General features: G+C 43.5%; 8 non-coding genes across 8 annotated transcripts; all 8 read left to right on the forward strand.

The window, feature by feature from the left end:
- Nucleotides 1-1,172: 1,172 nt before the first annotated feature.
- On the forward strand, nucleotides 1,173-1,244 carry trnae-cuc (transfer RNA glutamic acid (anticodon CUC)). Its single transcript has one exon. It is a non-coding gene; the product is annotated as a tRNA-Glu (tRNA).
- A 1,726-nt stretch (nucleotides 1,245-2,970) lies between these two features.
- trnae-cuc (transfer RNA glutamic acid (anticodon CUC)) lies at nucleotides 2,971-3,042 on the forward strand. The gene has a single exon. It is a non-coding gene; the product is annotated as a tRNA-Glu (tRNA).
- A 1,721-nt stretch (nucleotides 3,043-4,763) lies between these two features.
- Nucleotides 4,764-4,835, forward strand: trnae-cuc (transfer RNA glutamic acid (anticodon CUC)). The gene has a single exon. It is a non-coding gene; the product is annotated as a tRNA-Glu (tRNA).
- A 1,721-nt stretch (nucleotides 4,836-6,556) lies between these two features.
- Nucleotides 6,557-6,628, forward strand: trnae-cuc (transfer RNA glutamic acid (anticodon CUC)). Its single transcript has one exon. It is a non-coding gene; the product is annotated as a tRNA-Glu (tRNA).
- A 1,721-nt stretch (nucleotides 6,629-8,349) lies between these two features.
- Nucleotides 8,350-8,421, forward strand: trnae-cuc (transfer RNA glutamic acid (anticodon CUC)). The gene has a single exon. It is a non-coding gene; the product is annotated as a tRNA-Glu (tRNA).
- Nucleotides 8,422-10,146: 1,725 nt separating this feature from the next.
- Nucleotides 10,147-10,218, forward strand: trnae-cuc (transfer RNA glutamic acid (anticodon CUC)). Its single transcript has one exon. It is a non-coding gene; the product is annotated as a tRNA-Glu (tRNA).
- A 1,700-nt stretch (nucleotides 10,219-11,918) lies between these two features.
- Nucleotides 11,919-11,990, forward strand: trnae-cuc (transfer RNA glutamic acid (anticodon CUC)). The gene has a single exon. It is a non-coding gene; the product is annotated as a tRNA-Glu (tRNA).
- Nucleotides 11,991-13,689: 1,699 nt separating this feature from the next.
- On the forward strand, nucleotides 13,690-13,761 carry trnae-cuc (transfer RNA glutamic acid (anticodon CUC)). Its single transcript has one exon. It is a non-coding gene; the product is annotated as a tRNA-Glu (tRNA).
- The last annotated feature ends 374 nt before the right edge of the window (nucleotides 13,762-14,135 follow it).

Genomic DNA, 14,135 nt, shown 5'->3' on the forward strand with positions numbered 1-14,135 from the left:
CTCGCTTGGTAAACTTGTGATGCCCATCAGATACAAGATATGATTTCATGGTTGAAGAGTTTGTTAAGCTTGACAAAGCACTCTGAGCAGACGTAGAGATGGCAAAGTACATTTGAAAGCTTTCCCCAGTTCGAATCGTCTGAATACATTGGCCGGGAATCGAACACGGGTCAACTGCTTGGCAAGCAGTTATGCTCTCCACTATAGCACCAATGCCCTGACAGAGACTTTCATCAGACAACAAGTCAAAACAACTTCGGTTGGTTTGTTAAGTTTGGGGACATGTAAATTCAAACTGCAATGGTACTATTCGCCATCACGGACAGATGCCTACGTTGTTGGAAAGAATGAATTGATAAATGAGCAATTACTTCTGTAATGACAAGGAAACTCTAAGCACCACCTGAGACACAGCCCCCGTGCCAACTGTGGCCGCCAGCCTGTGTACAACTCTTGTTTCACAGGTACCGAAAAAGACCCTCCAAGGACTTCAGGAAGCTGACGCAACGGAACGAGAGTGCTACGAAGGTCAATTGCTTGACAAGTGGCTGTAGTATGCCCTCCACTATAAGACTACTGCCGTGACATGCCCCAACAATTTCAGCAGGCATAAAAAGCTATTTGGGAGTTTTAAATGCTTCGGTTCAATTCCTTAAAGTCAGATGTCCCTTTTCCATCACTGATCCGTTCCATATATTGCTCACCTAAGATCATTCTTTTAAAGGGTGTCTGTACATACCTCGTCCGTTTGACTACACATAGCCCCCTGCAAAATGGACAACGAGGCACAAGAGACAACACCCATAGTTCACAAAAATCAAAGGCTCCCTGGTGGTCTGGTGGCTAGGATTTGGTGTTTCCACTGTTGTGACGTAGGTCAGGAGTGTTTTATTTCTTTTGTCATCTATCCACTTATTTTCTTGCTGGGTTATGACACACTCGCTCTTACTCAGGAATCTTTCTATTTCTCCCTGAAGTAAGAGAGAAGTCAAAAGCGTGAAACTTGTGCTTGCTTGGATTTATTCTCCAGATGCACAGAATTACTTTAATTTAAGACTAAAATGTTCCCAACTTCAGCACGTATTCAATGCAATGCACAATGCCAATTTTTTTGTCAGTTAGGAAGAGTTTACTGCAGATTTGCAATCGGTACTGTTGACTAGGCGTTCGGGTCCCTGATGGTCTAGTGGCTAGGATTCGGCGCTCTCACCGCCGCGGCCTGGGTTCGATTCCTAGTCAGGGAATGAGAGTTTTGAAACTCTGACTAACTAGTGTAAACCTAAGACGCGTGTGTTGTTGTTTTCCAATGACAAGACTGCAATGTCAATTTAATCAAGCCCTGTCACAGATTTAACAGGACGTTGGTATGGAAGTAGTCATCCTATGCGCATCACTGAATTTGTGTTAATACTTTACAACCAGCAGATTTAGTCATTCTCTTTAGAGAAAGGCTCAATAAACTCTTCCCAGCAGCTCTAGAACCATTGTGGCTTGGCAGTTTTAAAAACTAAAAGAATGATCAAGTTTTTTTGATACTTTGATGTGTGCTTAATAATCCTTTGAGCAGCAAAAAGGAGTTCCATTTGTCATCAAATGACATGGGCTGATTCATCCACGGATGATATGGAAGACAAGGAATTGTATGGTCAGTTGCCGGACAAAATGTTTTTGTCAACGGGCTTGGAGCATTTGGCGATGTGGAAGGTGCTGGCCGTCCGTGGATTCTTGGATTGAGTTTGAGGGAGGCCTGTTTTTTTTCTTTGGTACGGCACTGGGGAATCTCATCTTCCCCACTCGCTTGGTAAACTTGTGATGCCCATCAGATACAAGAGAGTTGGTTGAAGAGTGGTTGAAGAGGTTTTTAAGCTTGACAAAGCACTCTGAGCAGACGTAGAGATGGCAAAGTAGATTTGAAAGCTTTCCCCAGTTCGAATCGTCTGAATGCATTGGCCGGGAATCGAACACGGGTCAACTGCTTGGCAAGCAGTTATGCTCTCCACTATAGCACCAATGCCCTGACAGAGACTTTCATCAGACAACAAGTCAAAACAACTTCGGTTGGTTTGTTAAGTTTGGGGACATGTAAATTCAAACTGCAATGGTACTATTCGCCATCACGGACAGATGCCTACGTTGTTGGAAAGAATGAATTGATAAATGAGCAATTACTTCTGTAATGACAAGGAAACTCTAAGCACCACCTGAGACACAGCCCCCGTGCCAACTGTGGCCGCCAGCCTGTGTACAACTCTTGTTTCACAGGTACCGAAAAAGACCCTCCAAGGACTTCAGGAAGCTGACGCAACGGAACGAGAGTGCTACGAAGGTCAATTGCTTGACAAGTGGCTGTAGTATGCCCTCCACTATAAGACTACTGCCGTGACATGCCCCAACAATTTCAGCAGGCATAAAAAGCTATTTGGGAGTTTTAAATGCTTCGGTTCAATTCCTTAAAGTCAGATGTCCCTTTTCCATCACTGATCCGTTCCATATATTGCTCACCTAAGATCATTCTTTTAAAGGGTGTCTGTACATACCTCGTCCCTTTGACTACACATAGCCCCCTGCAAAATGGACAACGAGGCACAAGAGACAACACCCATAGTTCACAAAAATCAAAGGCTCCCTGGTGGTCTGGTGGCTAGGATTTGGTGTTTCCACTGTTGTGACGTAGGTCAGGAGTGTTTTATTTCTTTTGTCATCTATCCACTTATTTTCTTGCTGGGTTATGACACACTCGCTCTTACTCAGGAATCTTTCTATTTCTCCCTGAAATAAGAGAGAAGTCAAAAGCGTGAAACTTGTGCTTGCTTGGATTTATTCTCCAGATGCACAGAATTACTTTCATTTAAGACTAAAATGTTCCCAACTTCAGCACGTATTCAATGCAATGCACAATGCCAATTTTTTTGTCAGTTAGGAAGAGTTTACTGCAGATTTGCAATCGGTACTGTTGACTAGGCGTTCGGGTCCCTGATGGTCTAGTGGCTAGGATTCGGCGCTCTCACCACCGCGGCCTGGGTTCGATTCCCAGTCAGGGAATGAGAGTTTTGAAACTCTGACTAACTAGTGTAAACCTAAGACGCGTGTGTTGTTGTTTTCCAATGACAAGACTGCAATGTCAATTTAATCAAGCCCTGTCACAGATTTAACAGGACGTTGGTATGGAAGTAGTCATCCTATGCGCATCACTGAATTTGTGTTAATACTTTACAACCAGCAGATTTAGTCATTCTCTTTAGAGAAAGGCTCAATAAACTCTTCCCAGCAGCTCTAGAACCATTGTGGCTTGGCAGTTTTAAAAACTAAAAGAATGATCAAGTTTTTTTGATACTTTGATGTGTGCTTAATAATCCTTTGAGCAGCAAAAAGGAGTTCCATTTGTCATCAAATGACATGGGCTGATTCATCCACGGATGATATGGAAGACAAGGAATTGTATGGTCAGTTGCCGGACAAAATGTTTTTGTCAACGGGCTTGGAGCATTTGGCGATGTGGAAGGTGCTGGCCGTCCGTGGATTCTTGGATTGAGTTTGAGGGAGGCCTGTTTTTTTTCTGTGGTACGGCACTGGGGAATCTCATCTTCCCCACTCGCTTGGTAAACTTGTGATGCCCATCAGATACAAGATATGATTTCATGGTTGAAGAGGTTGTTAAGCTTGACAAAGCACTCTGAGCAGACGTAGAGATGGCAAAGTACATTTGAAAGCTTTCCCCAGTTTGAATCGTCTGAATGCATTGGCCGGGAATCGAACACGGGTCAACTGCTTGGCAAGCAGTTATGCTCTCCACTATAGCACCAATGCCCTGACAGAGACTTTCATCAGACAACAAGTCAAAACAACTTCGGTTGGTTTGTTAAGTTTGGGGACATGTAAATTCAAACTGCAATGGTACTATTCGCCATCACGGACAGATGCCTACGTTGTTGGAAAGAATGAATTGATAAATGAGCAATTACTTCTGTAATGACAAGGAAACTCTAAGCACCACCTGAGACACAGCCCCCGTGCCAACTGTGGCCGCCAGCCTGTGTACAACTCTTGTTTCACAGGTACCGAAAAAGACCCTCCAAGGACTTCAGGAAGCTGACGCAACGGAACGAGAGTGCTATGAAGGTCAATTGCTTGACAAGTGGCTGTAGTATGCCCTCCACTATAAGACTACTGCCGTGACATGCCCCAACAATTTCAGCAGGCATAAAAAGCTATTTGGGAGTTTTAAATGCTTCGGTTCAATTCCTTAAAGTCAGATGTCCCTTTTCCATCACTGATCCGTTCCATATATTGCTCACCTAAGATCATTCTTTTAAAGGGTGTCTGTACATACCTCGTCCCTTTGACTACACATAGCCCCCTGCAAAATGGACAACGAGGCACAAGAGACAACACCCATAGTTCACAAAAATCAAAGGCTCCCTGGTGGTCTGGTGGCTAGGATTTGGTGTTTCCACTGTTGTGACGTAGGTCAGGAGTGTTTTATTTCTTTTGTCATCTATCCACTTATTTTCTTGCTGGGTTATGACACACTCGCTCTTACTCAGGAATCTTTCTATTTCTCCCTGAAATAAGAGAGAAGTCAAAAGCGTGAAACTTGTGCTTGCTTGGATTTATTCTCCAGATGCACAGAATTACTTTCATTTAAGACTAAAATGTTCCCAACTTCAGCACGTATTCAATGCAATGCACAATGCCAATTTTTTTGTCAGTTAGGAAGAGTTTACTGCAGATTTGCAATCGGTACTGTTGACTAGGCGTTCGGGTCCCTGATGGTCTAGTGGCTAGGATTCGGCGCTCTCACCGCCGCGGCCTGGGTTCGATTCCCAGTCAGGGAATTAGAGTTTTGAAACTCTGACTAACTAGTGTAAACCTAAGACGCGTGTGTTGTTGTTTTCCAATGACAAGACTGCAATGTCAATTTAATCAAGCCCTGTCACAGATTTAACAGGACGTTGGTATGGAAGTAGTCATCCTATGCGCATCACTGAATTTGTGTTAATACTTTACAACCAGCAGATTTAGTCATTCTCTTTAGAGAAAGGCTCAATAAACTCTTCCCAGCAGCTCTAGAACCATTGTGGCTTGGCAGTTTTAAAAACTAAAAGAATGATCAAGTTTTTTTGATACTTTGATGTGTGCTTAATAATCCTTTGAGCAGCAAAAAGGAGTTCCATTTGTCATCAAATGACATGGGCTGATTCATCCACGGATGATATGGAAGACAAGGAATTGTATGGTCAGTTGCCGGACAAAATGTTTTTGTCAACGGGCTTGGAGCATTTGGCGATGTGGAAGGTGCTGGCCGTCCGTGGATTCTTGGATTGAGTTTGAGGGAGGCCTGTTTTTTTTCTGTGGTACGGCACTGGGGAATCTCATCTTCCCCACTCGCTTGGTAAACTTGTGATGCCCATCAGATACACGATATGATTTCATGGTTGAAGAGTTTGTTAAGCTTGACAAAGCACTCTGAGCAGACGTAGAGATGGCAAAGTACATTTGAAAGCTTTCCCCAGTTCGAATCGTCTGAATGCATTGGCCGGGAATAGAACACGGGTCAACTGCTTGGCAAGCAGTTATGCTCTCCACTATAGCACCAATGCCCTGACAGAGACTTTCATCAGACAACAAGTCAAAACAACTTCGGTTGGTTTGTTAAGTTTGGGGACATGTAAATTCAAACTGCAATGGTACTATTCGCCATCACGGACAGATGCCTACGTTGTTGGAAAGAATGAATTGATAAATGAGCAATTACTTCTGTAATGACAAGGAAACTCTAAGCACCACCTGAGACACAGCCCCCGTGCCAACTGTGGCCGCCAGCCTGTGTACAACTCTTGTTTCACAGGTACCGAAAAAGACCCTCCAAGGACTTCAGGAAGCTGACGCAACGGAACGAGAGTGCTATGAAGGTCAATTGCTTGACAAGTGGCTGTAGTATGCCCTCCACTATAAGACTACTGCCGTGACATGCCCCAACAATTTCAGCAGGCATAAAAAGCTATTTGGGAGTTTTAAATGCTTCGGTTCAATTCCTTAAAGTCAGATGTCCCTTTTCCATCACTGATCCGTTCCATATATTGCTCACCTAAGATCATTCTTTTAAAGGGTGTCTGTACATACCTCGTCCCTTTGACTACACATAGCCCCCTGCAAAATGGACAACGAGGCACAAGAGACAACACCCATAGTTCACAAAAATCAAAGGCTCCCTGGTGGTCTGGTGGCTAGGATTTGGTGTTTCCACTGTTGTGACGTAGGTCAGGAGTGTTTTATTTCTTTTGTCATCTATCCACTTATTTTCTTGCTGGGTTATGACACACTCGCTCTTACTCAGGAATCTTTCTATTTCTCCCTGAAATAAGAGAGAAGTCAAAAGCGTGAAACTTGTGCTTGCTTGGATTTATTCTCCAGATGCACAGAATTACTTTCATTTAAGACTAAAATGTTCCCAACTTCAGCACGTATTCAATGCAATGCACAATGCCAATTTTTTTGTCAGTTAGGAAGAGTTTACTGCAGATTTGCAATCGGTACTGTTGACTAGGCGTTCGGGTCCCTGATGGTCTAGTGGCTAGGATTCGGCGCTCTCACCGCCGCGGCCTGGGTTCGATTCCCAGTCAGGGAATGAGAGTTTTGAAACTCTGACTAACTAGTGTAAACCTAAGACGCGTGTGTTGTTGTTTTCCAATGACAAGACTGCAATGTCAATTTAATCAAGCCCTGTCACAGATTTAACAGGACGTTGGTATGGAAGTAGTCATCCTATGCGCATCACTGAATTTGTGTTAATACTTTACAACCAGCAGATTTAGTCATTCTCTTTAGAGAAAGGCTCAATAAACTCTTCCCAGCAGCTCTAGAACCATTGTGGCTTGGCAGTTTTAAAAACTAAAAGAATGATCAAGTTTTTTTGATACTTTGATGTGTGCTTAATAATCCTTTGAGCAGCAAAAAGGAGTTCCATTTGTCATCAAATGACATGGGCTGATTCATCCACGGATGATATGGAAGACAAGGAATTGTATGGTCAGTTGCCGGACAAAATGTTTTTGTCAACGGGCTTGGAGCATTTGGCGATGTGGAAGGTGCTGGCCGTCCGTGGATTCTTGGATTGAGTTTGAGGGAGGCCTGTTTTTTTTCTGTGGTACGGCACTGGGGAATCTCATCTTCCCCACTCGCTTGGTAAACTTGTGATGCCCATCAGATACAAGATATGATTTCATGGTTGAAGAGGTTGTTAAGCTTGACAAAGCACTCTGAGCAGACGTAGAGATGGCAAAGTACATTTGAAAGCTTTCCCCAGTTCGAATCGTCTGAATGCATTGGCCGGGAATCGAACACGGGTCAACTGCTTGGCAAGCAGTTATGCTCTCCACTATAGCACCAATGCCCTGACAGAGACTTTCATCAGACAACAAGTCAAAACAACTTCGGTTGGTTTGTTAAGTTTGGGGACATGTAAATTCAAACTGCAATGGTACTATCCGCCATCACGGACAGATGCCTACGTTGTTGGAAAGAATGAATTGATAAATGAGCAATTACTTCTGTAATGACAAGGAAACTCTAAGCACCACCTGAGACACAGCCCCCGTGCCAACTGTGGCCGCCAGCCTGTGTACAACTCTTGTTTCACAGGTACCGAAAAAGACCCTCCAAGGACTTCAGGAAGCTGACGCAACGGAACGAGAGTGCTATGAAGGTCAATTGCTTGACAAGTGGCTGTAGTATGCCCTCCACTATAAGACTACTGCCGTGACATGCCCCAACAATTTCAGCAGGCATAAAAAGCTATTTGGGAGTTTTAAATGCTTCGGTTCAATTCCTTAAAGTCAGATGTCCCTTTTCCATCACTGATCCGTTCCATATATTGCTCACCTAAGATCATTCTTTTAAAGGGTGTCTGTACATACCTCGTCCCTTTGACTACACATAGGCCCCTGCAAAATGGACAACGAGGCACAAGAGACAACACCCATAGTTCACAAAAATCAAAGGCTCCCTGGTGGTCTGGTGGCTAGGATTTGGTGTTTCCACTGTTGTGACGTAGGTCAGGAGTGTTTTATTTCTTTTGTCATCTATCCACTTATTTTCTTGCAGGGTTATGACACATTCGCTCTTACTCAGGAATCTTTCTATTTCTCCCTGAAATAAGAGAGAAGTCAAAAGCGTGAAACTTGTGCTTGCTTGGATTTATTCTCCAGATGCACAGAATTACTTTCATTTAAGACTAAAATGTTCCCAACTTCAGCACGTATTCAATGCAATGCACAATGCCAATTTTTTTGTCAGTTAGGAAGAGTTTACTGCAGATTTGCAATCGGTACTGTTGACTAGGCATTCGGGTCCCTGATGGTCTAGTGGCTAGGATTCGGCGCTCTCACCGCCGCGGCCTGGGTTCGATTCCCAGTCAGGGAATGAGAGTTTTGAAACTCTGACTAACTAGTGTAAACCTAAGACGCGTGTGTTGTTGTTTTCCAATGACAAGACTGCAATGTCAATTTAATCAAGCCCTGTCACAGATTTAACAGGACGTTGGTATGGAAGTAGTCATCCTATGCGCATCACTGAATTTGTGTTAATACTTTACAACCAGCAGATTTAGTCATTCTCTTTAGAGAAAGGCTCAATAAACTCTTCCCAGCAGCTCTAGAACCATTGTGGCTTGGCAGTTTTAAAAACTAAAAGAATGATCAAGTTTTTTTGATACTTTGATGTGTGCTTAATAATCCTTTGAGCAGCAAAAAGGAGTTCCATTTGTCATCAAATGACATGGGCTGATTCATCCACGGATGATATGGAAGACAAGGAATTGTATGGTCAGTTGCCGGACAAAATGTTTTTGTCAACAGGCTTGGAGCATTTGGCGATATGAAGGTGCTGGCCGTCCGTGGATTCTTGGATTGAGTTTGAGGGAGGCCTGTTTTTTTTCTGTGGTACGGCACTGGGGAATCTCACCTTCCCCACTCGCTTGGTAAACTTGTGATGCCCATCAGATACAAGAGAGTTGGTTGAAGAGTGGTTGAAGAGGTTGTTAAGCTTGACAAAGCACTCTGAGCAGACGTAGAGATGGCAAAGTACATTTGAAAGCTTTCCCCAGTTCGAATCGTCTGAATGCATTGGCCGGGAATCGAACACGGGTCAACTGCTTGGCAAGCAGTTATGCTCTCCACTATAGCACCAATGCCCTGACAGAGACTTTCATCAGACAACAAGTCAAAACAACTTCGGTTGGTTTGTTAAGTTTGGGGACATGTAAATTCAAACTGCAATGGTACTATTCGCCATCACGGACAGATGCCTACGTTGTTGGAAAGAATGAATTGATAAATGAGCAATTACTTCTGTAATGACAAGGAAACTCTAAGCACCACCTGAGACACAGCCCCCGTGCCAACTGTGGCCGCCAGCCTGTGTACAACTCTTGTTTCACAGGTACCGAAAAAGACCCTCCAAGGACTTCAGGAAGCTGACGCAACGGAACGAGAGTGCTATGAAGGTCAATTGCTTGACAAGTGGCTGTAGTATGCCCTCCACTATAAGACTACTGCCGTGACATGCCCCAACAATTTCAGCAGGCATAAAAAGCTATTTGGGAGTTTTAAATGCTTCGGTTCAATTCCTTAAAGTCAGATGTCCCTTTTCCATCACTGATCCGTTCCATATATTGCTCACCTAAGATCATTCTTTTAAAGGGTGTCTGTACATACCTCGTCCCTTTGACTACACATAGCCCCCTGCAAAATGGACAACGAGGCACAAGAGACAACACCCATAGTTCACAAAAATCAAAGGCTCCCTGGTGGTCTGGTGGCTAGGATTTGGTGTTTCCACTGTTGTGACGTAGGTCAGGAGTGTTTTATTTCTTTTGTCATCTATCCACTTATTTTCTTGCTGGGTTATGACACACTCGCTCTTACTCAGGAATCTTTCTATTTCTCCCTGAAATAAGAGAGAAGTCAAAAGCGTGAAACTTGTGCTTGCTTGGATTTATTCTCCAGATGCACAGAATTACTTTCATTTAAGACTAAAATGTTCCCAACTTCAGCACGTATTCAATGCAATGCACAATGCCAATTTTTTTGTCAGTTAGGAAGAGTTTACTGCAGATTTGCAATCGGTACTGTTGACTAGGCGTTCGGGTCCCTGATGGTCTAGTGGCTAGGATTCGGCGCTCTCACCGCCGCGGCCTGGGTTCGATTCCCAGTCAGGGAATGAGAGTTTTGAAACTCTGACTAACTAGTGTAAACCTAAGACGCGTGTGTTGTTGTTTTCCAATGACAAGACTGCAATGTCAATTTAATCAAGCCCTGTCACAGATTTAACAGGACGTTGGTATGGAAGTAGTCATCCTATGCGCATCACTGAATTTGTGTTAATACTTTACAACCAGCAGATTTAGTCATTCTCTTTAGAGAAAGGCTCAATAAACTCTTCCCAGCAGCTCTAGAACCATTGTGGCTTGGCAGTTTTAAAAACTAAAAGAATGATCAAGTTTTTTTGATACTTTGATGTGTGCTTAATAATCCTTTGAGCAGCAAAAAGGAGTTCCATTTGTCATCAAATGACATGGGCTGATTCATCCACGGATGATATGGAAGACAAGGAATTGTATGGTCAGTTGCCGGACAAAATGTTTTTGTCAACAGGCTTGGAGCATTTGGCGATGTGGAAGGTGCTGGCCGTCCGTGGATTCTTGGATTGAGTTTGAGGGAGGCCTGTTTTTTTTCTGTGGTACGGCACTGGGGAATCTCACCTTCCCCACTCGCTTGGTAAACTTGTGATGCCCATCAGATACAAGATATGATTTCATGGTTGAAGAGTTTGTTAAGCTTGACAAAGCACTCTGAGCAGACGTAGAGATGGCAAAGTACATTTGAAAGCTTTCCCCAGTTCGAATCGTCTGAATGCATTGGCCGGGAATCGAACACGGGTCAACTGCTTGGCAAGCAGTTATACTCTCCACTCCACTTTCATCAGATAACAAGTCAAAACAACTTCGGTTGGTTTGTTAAGTTTGGGGACATGTAAATTCAAACTGCAATGGTACTATTCGCCATCACGGACAGATGCCTACGTTGTTGGAAAGAATGAATTGATAAATGAGCAATTACTTCTGTAATGACAAGGAAACTCTAAGCACCACCTGAGACACAGCCCCCGTGCCAACTGTGGCCGCCAGCCTGTGTACAACTCTTGTTTCACAGGTACCGAAAAAGACCCTCCAAGGACTTCAGGAAGCTGATGCAACGGAACGAGAGTGCTACGAAGGTCAATTGCTTGACAAGTGGCTGTAGTATGCCCTCTACTATAAGACTACTGCCGTGACATGCCCCAACAATTTCAGCAGGCATAAAAAGCTATTTGGGAGTTTTAAATGCTTCGGTTCAATTCCTTAAAGTCAGATGTCCCTTTTCCATCACTGATCCGTTCCATATATTGCTCACCTAAGATCATTCTTTTAAAGGGTGTCTGTACATACCTCGTCCCTTTGACTACACATAGCCCCCTGCAAAATGGACAACGAGGCACAAGAGACAACACCCATAGTTCACAAAAATCAAAGGCTCCCTGGTGGTCTGGTGGCTAGGATTTGGTGTTTCCACTGTTGTGACGTAGGTCAGGAGTGTTTTATTTCTTTTGTCATCTATCCACTTATTTTCTTGCAGGGTTATGACACACTCGCTCTTACTCAGGAATCTTTCTATTTCTCCCTGAAGTAAGAGAGAAGTCAAAAGCGTGAAACTTGTGCTTGCTTGGATTTATTCTCCAGATGCACAGAATTACTTTCATTTAAGACTAAAATGTTCCCAACTTCAGCACGTATTCAATGCAATGCACAATGCCAATTTTTTTGTCAGTTAGGAAGAGTTTACTGCAGATTTGCAATCGGTACTGTTGACTAGGCGTTCGGGTCCCTGATGGTCTAGTGGCTAGGATTCGGCGCTCTCACCGCCGCGGCCTGGGTTCGATTCCCAGTCAGGGAATGAGAGTTTTGAAACTCTGACTAACTAGTGTAAACCTAAGACGCGTGTGTTGTTGTTTTCCAATGACAAGACTGCAATGTCAATTTAATCAAGCCCTGTCACAGATTTAACAGGACGTTGGTATGGAAGTAGTCATCCTATGCGCATCACTGAATTTGTGTTAATACTTTACAACCAGCAGATTTAGTCATTCTCTTTAGAGAAAGGCTCAATAAACTCTTCCCAGCAGCTCTAGAACCATTGTGGCTTGGCAGTTTTAAAAACTAAAAGAATGATCAAGTTTTTTTGATACTTTGATGTGTGCTTAATAATCCTTTGAGCAGCAAAAAGGAGTTCCATTTGTCATCAAATGACATGGGCTGATTCATCCACGGATGATATGGAAGACAAGGAATTGTATGGTCAGTTGCCGGACAAAATGTTTTTGTCAACAGGCTTGGAGCATTTGGCGATGTGGAAGGTGCTGGCCGTCCGTGGATTCTTGGATTGAGTTTGAGGGAGGCCTGTTTTTTTTCTGTGGTACGGCACTGGGGAATCTCACCTTCCCCACTCGCTTGGTAAACTTGTGATGCCCATCAGATACAAGATATGATTTCATGGTTGAAGAGTTTGTTAAGCTTGACAAAGCACTCTGAGCAGACGTAGAGATGGCAAAGTACATTTGAAAGCTTTCCCCAGTTCGAATCGTCTGAATGCATTGGCCGGGAATCGAACACGGGTCAACTGCTTGGCAAGCAGTTATACTCTCCACTCCACTTTCATCAGATAACAAGTCAAAACAACTTCGGTTGGTTTGTTAAGTTTGGGGACATGTAAATTCAAACTGCAATGGTACTATTCGCCATCACGGACAGATGCCTACGTTGTTGGAAAGAATGAATTGATAAATGAGCAATTACTTCTGTAATGACAAGGAAACTCTAAGCACCACCTGAGACACAGCCCCCGTGCCAACTGTGGCCGCCAGCCTGTGTACAACTCTTGTTTCACAGGTACCGAAAAAGACCCTCCAAGGACTTCAGGAAGCTGATGCAACGGAACGAGAGTGCTACGAAGGTCAATTGCTTGACAAGTGGCTGTAGTATGCCCTCTACTATAAGACTACTGCCGTGACATGCCCCAACAATTTCAGCAGGCATAAAAAGCTATTTGGGAGTTTTAAATGCTTCGGTTCAATTCCTTAAAGTCAGATGTCCCTTTTCCATCACTGATCCGTTCCATATATTGCTCACCTAAGATCATTCTTTTAAAGGGTGTCTGTACATACCTCGTCCCTTTGACTACACATAGCCCCCTGCAAAATGGACAACGAGGCACAAGAGACAACACCCATAGTTCACAAAAATCAAAGGCTCCCTGGTGGTCTGGTGGCTAGGATTTGGTGTTTCCACTGTTGTGACGTAGGTCAGGAGTGTTTTATTTCTTTTGTCATCTATCCACTTATTTTCTTGCAGGGTTATGACACACTCGCTCTTACTCAGGAATCTTTCTATTTCTCCCTGAAGTAAGAGAGAAGTCAAAAGCGTGAAACTTGTGCTTGCTTGGATTTATTCTCCAGATGCACAGAATTACTTTCATTTAAGACTAAAATGTTCCCAACTTCAGCACGTATTCAATGCAATGCACAATGCCAATTTTTTGTCAGTTAGGAAGAGTTTACTGCAGATTTGCAATCGGTACTGTTGACTAGGCGTTCGGGTCCCTGATGGTCTAGTGGCTAGGATTCGGTGCTCTCACCGCCGTGGCCTTGGTTCGATTCCCAGTCAGGGAATGAGAGTTTTGAAACTCTGACTAACTAGTGTAAACCTAAGACGCGTGTGTTGTTGTTTTCCAATGACAAGACTGCAATGTCAATTTAATCAAGCCCTGTCACAGATTTAACAGGACGTTGGTATGGAAGTAGTCATCCTATGCGCATCACTGAATTTGTGTTAATACTTTACAACCAGCAGATTTAGTCATTCTCTTTAGAGAAAGGCTCAATAAACTCTTCCCAGCAGCTCTAGAACCATTGTGGCTTGGCAGTTTTAAAAACTAAAAGAATGATCAAGTTTTTTTGATACTTTGATGTGTGCTTAATAATCCTTTGAGCAGCAAAAAGGAGTTCCATTTGTCATCAAATGACATGGGCTGATTCATCCACGG

Source organism: Leuresthes tenuis, unplaced genomic scaffold (genome assembly GCF_036924035.1).
Source record: "Leuresthes tenuis unplaced genomic scaffold, fLeuTen1.0.hap1 SCAF_10, whole genome shotgun sequence".
NCBI lineage: Eukaryota > Metazoa > Chordata > Actinopteri > Atheriniformes > Atherinopsidae > Leuresthes > Leuresthes tenuis.